At 44.8% G+C, this 6,594-nt stretch overlaps 1 long non-coding RNA gene across 4 annotated transcripts in view; it reads right to left on the reverse strand.

Moving 5' to 3' along the window:
* Positions 1-6,588, reverse strand: part of LOC108448528 — a 25,705-nt gene extending 19,117 nt beyond the window's left edge. For 2 of the 4 annotated variants that reach the window (XR_001864424.1, XR_001864426.1), the window contains exons 1-3: positions 6,212-6,588; positions 5,502-5,746; positions 2,067-2,170 (exon numbers count right to left, since the gene is read on the reverse strand). This is a non-coding gene — a long non-coding RNA (uncharacterized LOC108448528). Of the gene's footprint in view, positions 1-787; positions 2,171-3,593; positions 5,747-6,211 lie in introns of those variants that run through there. The other 2 variants (XR_001864425.1, XR_001864423.1) reach the window with 2 other exon arrangements.
* Positions 6,589-6,594: the final 6 nt, after the last annotated feature.

Here is a 6,594-nt window from a genome sequence, read left to right on the forward strand (position 1 = left end):
ACCAGCCAAAGCCGTGATGGTGGCGAGTTCACTGGCCCCAGGCAGTGTCCAGGCTGAGTTTTGCCTCAGTACTTGATGTATGTCCTCCCTCATAACCTCCACGTAGCCAGCAGGAAGCACAACACGTTTACATTCAGCAGCTACCGCATAGAATTCTAATCCCTGAAAAATGGACAGCAAAGACAGGTCCTGCTTCTGGTGGAAATTTAATAGGGTTGTAACACCATTTATCTCCCTCCACAAGCTGGCTAATGCACAAATGTGTGGGCCAGATCACAGCTAGTGGGGATAGGTGTTCACACAACTAGCGTTGAACTAGTGGAGACTGGAACAGAAGTAGTGGGGACTGTGGCCTTGCTCTTGAGGAGCCACTGGCCCCTGCAGTGCCCTGCCAGGCCTGTCTGCCCCTGCAGCACTCAGGAGGTGGTGAGGCTCTCCTGAGGGCCGTTCACCACACATGCTGCCCAAGGTGGCTGTGGGAAGTAGAGCAGCCATTCCTCCAGGCTTCAGTCAGCTGGCACATAATTTTTTTATCAATCACATCTGCCACGCCACAGCAGGCTTGGAAGCACACCTCACTGCACACTGGAGGCCCACGTGCCTCAGGCACCAGGTGAGTCAGAACACAGCCTTGCTTTGACAGCTGAATGGACACTTGTGTGCACTTCGCTAATTATGTTAAAAATAGTTTTAATTGAGGGCATGGGTTTTGTTGATCCCTTGAAATACAGGAGTGAGACATAAGCAGACTAGTTCACCTGTTACCATAGCAGAGTCAAAATTTAAATGGATTTGTAATTTTTTCCTTTATTTTAGGGGACATTCTTCTAATTCAGAAAAAAAGTGAGTATAGCTGAGCCTGGGATTTCTAAGTACATCTGTGCACATTTTGTCTTATTACAGAAACTATCAATCCTTAGTGGACACAAGCCTTTTCTAAGCAGTAAATTTCTATCTTCAGCTGGACTTTCTACACTGCACATTTTGTTTGTACTCCCCATAGTTTCTCTTTATCAGCACAATTTCCTGGCAACCAGCTGAATGGCATTCATGCATGTATATTTTTCTTTTTTTTAAAGCACAGCTGGGATCTATGATATAAGCATATTCTCCTTGGATGCATTATAAACCATAGATGTCTACATGACTTTTCCATGGGAACACATGAAGAAAAGGTCCTGTGTAACTGCTGGCTGAATTCTAAACATTTCAAGTCAGGTACCAGGAGCCTGATAAAAAGACCTAAGCTGTGGTTGGAAACAATTTCCAGAAACTCATTCTGCTTATCCCTTGTAGCTGTGGCAATAAACGAGAGAGAGGAAGGACAAAGCTCACTGCCAGAAAACAAGTCAACAAAAGCAACTAACTCTGTTTGGGTTTCATCACCTGATACGCTGTACATTGAGCTTTGGAGGCCTCTGTGTGTCCAGAAAAGAATTCTCAGCGCATTTTGCCAGGGCAAATCCGTATATAATTAAGAGGTTAATAATGAAATTATTATTAAGTTCACAGTCATTTTCTTAGTTGGAACAAAATTAAATGTGAAGTGCACTCTATATACTGCTTGGTAGCTGCTTTTCTTCTCTTACCCTCTCTCTACCTGTCTAGTTTTTCATATAGTTATTTTTATTCTGGACTAGACCAAAGCTGTTTATCCTTCCTCCTCCACCCTCTCTCCACATCTGAGTGCCTGCTGTTCACTGTTCTAACAAGAAGTCAACAGGAGGAAAAAGGCATAATGACCCTGCTGAATCAACATCCTGTGAGGCTGAAATGGTAGTCATTATCCTAACTGGAAAGAACTGCTATGGTCCTTGGGTAGGCAGCTCTTACAGAAGAAGACCAAATGCTCTTCTTCCACAGAGTTTAAAGTTTGTGGGAAAAATGTGTTCTCTGCTCTTCACTTGGCCTGAAAGCTGCTCAGGAACGTAGCAGTGAGGGTGTGGCGCAAAATGTCTGTCCCCACTATTTTTGCAGGCACACGTGAAGCAAGGTCAACCCATCTTCTGAGCTGTGTGGGAGCTCTGAATCTGCATGAGAGTGACGCTGGTCCCTGACTAACTCACCTGGTTGCTGAGCTGGCCTCAATTGCTCATGCTGGCTGCCACAGCTTCCAGTTTGGAGATCCCTCTAGTACCAGAAGAGCAGGTCAGCTCCAGCACACCAGTGTCTGAAAAAATGAAATCCTTTCTTGGATCTGTTTCTCTGACTAAGAGAACAAATTTAAAATGGCAAAACCCCAAGATGATCAAGCTACCACTCAGGGGCTTGGCTGCAGTGTGGTATCAGCACATCAGGGTTTCAGAGGCACAGAGCACTTTGCAGCCCCCATCACACAGGGAGCTTGGGAAGCACTCAGTGGATGCAGTCATGGGATATATCTGCCCTCAGCATGTCAGCACAGCTGGCTGGAGACTCACCCCACGTTCCCTGCCTGGCCACAGGTAGTGAGAAGAGCTTTGTAAGGAGAACAAGTTCAAGGAAAGGTTTAATATCACACTGAGAGGGCTCATGTAGCACTTCTACTCTGTTGCTTTGTGTCTTCTTTTATGTTTTTTGGTTTTTTTTTAACATCATATTTTTAACTAGGAAAATAATTTTTTTTTAAATCACTTCCAAAATGTTCCTTTTGCATGCAGTTCTACAGGATTACAGAACTATTGCAAAATGCTATTTCTTAGAAAAGCACAGAGGATTTCTGCAACAGAGAATAACATTTTCAGATACTTCATTACCTAGTGCTTAAAAATATGGCATTTAATTTGTTGAGGCATCTGTTCTTTCATTATTTAAAGCATCCCTCAGAAGACTTCTTTAAGAACACATCATTCAAGACCAAATGCTGGAAATGCCAAAGATAAATGACATAATTTATTCATGGTACATTATCCTTTCTGTCAAGGAAGAATTCATGACCTCTAGAGTGAAGCTGAAAGCCCTGTTGCTTTTGGTTATCATTAACTGATGTCAGTCAAGCCTCTGCCCTGTGGAGATGGGCCCTACAGGAACATACTGTAAAAATACAAGCCTTATTTGGAAATAAAGGTAATATATGAGGAGGCAATAATGGCATAACAAAAGAAACAGCAGCAGTCGCTGGGGTGGGTGAGCACAGAGCGAAGTGCTTGCCCCCGCACAAGCCACACACAGACCTTAAATGAGCTTTGGCACAATGGCCAGCAGATTACCAGCTTGACTGCTGCCATGGGAGAGCTTTTGGACACCATGAGCAAGAGCAACATCAGGAGGCTTGTCATGGAGCAGCAGGTTTACCAATTGATTCTAGACATGCCATTGGATGAAAAGCAGTTTCTCCATTTCAAGTGGTTTGGTATTTATTGGAGGATAGGGCTGGGAGAACAGAATTCATGCAGGACAGCATCATCTTCTCTGGTTTCATTCCAGCTAAAGCTCCAGTAGTTGTAGAGTCAGTGCAAGGGTTTTGCACTAACCTTTCACAAATTTGATATTACAATTGGAAAATCATATACCTCTAACAATGAAACAGGTGTGTGGTAAGACTTGTACTGCAATACCTAGAGAAAACTGGTGTTTCCTGCCTGTTTCCCTTCTGTACTATTGAGATCAAAGAGAAAAAGAGCAAGTGTTTTTATTAATGAAACCATAGAAAAAGTTTCTTTAAAAAACACTGCCAAGATCTTTCTCTTTAGGACAAAATGAAAAACTGTGACATTTCATGTTGCTTCAGAAATAACTAGAAAGGTAGTATGCTTTAGTCTGAAAATCAGGAACATCCATTCTCTGTCCCAGTTCCTTTTCAATGAATTTTGAAGTCCAGTGATGTTTCAGAGTTAGCCTGTCTCTTCAGTCACTTCACAGACACAAAGAATTGTAATCACAAATCACATTATGCTGTGCTCAGCTTCCAACAAAAGACGAACAATTCTAGTTGCTTTTAAACAGCGTCTCCCAAGCATACATCTCAGCTGTCCTTTGTTTTCAAAGACATCCCTCAGTTCTTTCTCAAATGTATGCATGTTTCTCCCAAATGTGATGACTCTGATGTTTTAGTGTTGAACAGCAGAAATTTAAGAACTACTGACTACATTTTTTTTCCTGTGCAGTGCCAGGTCCCAGTCCTGTACAGGCTGGTGCACATTTCAAACTCCATATCCACTGTGAGTAGTTCCACTCACTACAGTTGATAGCCTGGATAAAACTAAGCATATGTATAAATCTTCACAGAAGAGGGATTTTATTTTTGCTGCAGCAGCAGGTCTGGTTTCCTTCATGAGTTTCTCCTCACCCTTAGCAAAAACACACTGTTATTGAGCAATAGGACAAGAGGTTTGGTAGGAATGGACAATATTCACATTTTCTAAGAGAATCCTTTTCTTAAGTTCCACCTCTTGGATTGCAGACCACGTCTGGGGCCGAAAGCTAAGACACATATATGATTCCATGATTCTATACATATACTCTTAGCTTCATGGACTTCAATTACTTTTATTTTAAAAACAATTGCAACATTACCAACTCTGACAATTTTATTGTAAATCTCACAAAATTTGTTATCTTTCAAAAAACCATAATTCCCAGAACCTTGTGACAGTTTGACACAGCAACAAGCATGGATTTCTCTATGGCACGTGTATCCAAACAAAAACTATCAAAGGTTAGACACTGACATTTTAAATTCACTTCCTGCAAGTTACTGATAGAGATTAGAAGGATGTCCTGTTATGCCTCTGGGTGTTTTCATCAGTTTATGCAGTCTGACCAGACAAACCTTAAGATCCGAGCCCTGCAAGACCTTGTGCCTGCTCAGAATCCCACTTGGAATGCAAACAAACTTTTCCTGAAATTCTGGTGGTGCAGGTTCACACAGTCACAAGCTGTGATGGTGGCAGTGTGCTGGCCACAATGGGGAAGACCATAACCCACGTGGGTCATTTGTCATGGTAAATCTCTGCCTGAACTTCAGCAAATTTTCATAGCCTGTATTTTTGGAAGGATCATCTCCAATTGCTGAATACTCTGGGTTTGAATTATCACTGAAGACAGGGCAGTCACCAAAGACAGGAAAGGGAGCAGGTCACCCACAGTAGGCAATAGGGAGCCAGAAAGATACTCCAAGGACATAGGACAAATTGCAATAAATGTCAGGGCATGTTAAGGAAGAGGGAGCTAGCAGGACTTTTCCATGCTATGAAAGGCTGGTTTCCTTTCCCCCCTTTAGGGCTGTGGTGTGACCAGTGTCGATATGCACAGTCTCTTTGAACTGAGAGAGGGAACTACATCCTAAATGTATGCCCTCTGACAGCAATTCAGCCTTGCTGGCTTGTGAAATCTGCCTCCCCACCTCCTCTCATGTGCTTAGTAGCTGCCATGGCATGGTAGGGCAGCTGTCTCTCTTCCCACTTGGAAGCACAGGAATTAGCATAGTGGCTTCTGAACTTTTCCACAGGGAACAGGTACTAGACAGCTCCAAGGCAAAACCCTCTTGCTGGCCTGAAGTATATTTGCTTCTAGGCTCTCACCTGCTAGGAGCCAGCAGATGTCCAAATTTCTCACTCCATGGGCGTCTTGATGTGCCAGTGGGCTTGCCAGCCTCCTAGCAAAACCTTTGAAGAGCTGAGAAGGAGCTCCAGGACTTCGTCATAGGTGGAAATCTATGCAGTGGGGTCCTACCATGCCATTGTATGGTTGTGGACTCCCGTGGTCATCCAGGAATACCCAGCTCAGCTGCTTATGGGTTTGGCTTTGCCAGCAGCCTCCACACCACCTGTGTGAACATCATAGCCCCAGTAAAAGATCCACACACTAGATGTGAAGTGTTGGCCATCCCACACTGTGGGGGCACAAGCTGACATCCTCTGTCCCCTCTCCCACCCCAGAGCAGCAGGGTTACACAGTCCCACGGTCCCCTTCCCTGTCACTTCCCCACAGGGCTCGGGTCGTGGCACAGGCAGGATGTGGTGACAAGCCAGGAATGGCCAGACAGGTGTGTGGGGCAGTCAGGACAGTGTGACACCCCCTGCGACAGCAACACCCCCAGGCACGGTGTGACGACCCACCCTGAAGGGGTAGGAAGCACCCAAGATTTGTCAACGCTTGTGGTCGAAAGAACAACCAAAGTCAGAGGGTCCACAAACAATGAGGTTGGAATTGTAGACACACTAATTTGCACCAACAATTCAGCCCAGTTAGGAGACCAAGATGGGTTAAATGACATTTGTTGTCATCCTACCTCTTGTCTTATGTATGGCACAATTTTCCAAATTCCTGGTGTTACTGTCCAAGGCATGCTCCATACTTGCTTAGCTGTTGGTGTCAGAGTAAGGGTAGTTTGGTTATTCTTGGGAACGACTATATTAAGTTTGGATGTTAAGCCAACACGCGTTCCATTCTGCCAGAGACACTACAATAACAGGTTCAACCAGGGAAATGATGGACAGGGTTACGGGACACGATGGAGGCGGGGGCCGCTATCATGGGCCCTGAGGGGCGGCGGGCACGGCAGGACGGGTCCCTTACGTGCCTTTGACCTTCTCCCGGGTCTCACTTGGCTCTTGTGTCAAGTCTTTGCGGAGACGCGCCCTCGGGTCCCCCATTAGAGCGCGCCGGAGCCCG

This window comes from Corvus brachyrhynchos, unplaced genomic scaffold, assembly GCF_000691975.1.
Source record: "Corvus brachyrhynchos isolate BGI_N302 unplaced genomic scaffold, ASM69197v1 scaffold115, whole genome shotgun sequence".
In the NCBI taxonomy this organism is placed as follows: domain Eukaryota; kingdom Metazoa; phylum Chordata; class Aves; order Passeriformes; family Corvidae; genus Corvus; species Corvus brachyrhynchos.